Below are 330 nucleotides of genomic sequence, written 5' to 3'. Positions count from 1 at the left end.
GTCAGTTTGTAGGGTTCCCTTGGGACTGTCAGGGCAGCACAGGTTTGAGGTGGGGGCAGGTTGGGTCTGGGACATATCCTCGTCTGTTCGGATATTTTGCAGGCAGCCGGCCACTCAGGGCCACTTTGTCTGGAGACAAAGACCGGCCCTTTTCCCTGGGAAAGACAAGTTGCAAGGCCAGGTTCCTGATGTCAGTTTGTAGGGTTCCCTTGGGACTGTCAGGGCAGCACAGGTTTGATGTGGGGGCAGGTTGGGTCTGGGACATATCCTCGTCCGTTCGGATATTTTGCAGGCAGCCGGCCACTCATGGCACTGCACACTTCCAGGGAT

This window comes from Anomalospiza imberbis, chromosome 28 (assembly GCF_031753505.1).
Source record: "Anomalospiza imberbis isolate Cuckoo-Finch-1a 21T00152 chromosome 28, ASM3175350v1, whole genome shotgun sequence".
NCBI lineage: Eukaryota > Metazoa > Chordata > Aves > Passeriformes > Viduidae > Anomalospiza > Anomalospiza imberbis.
Note: the sequence above shows the minus strand (reverse complement) of the source record.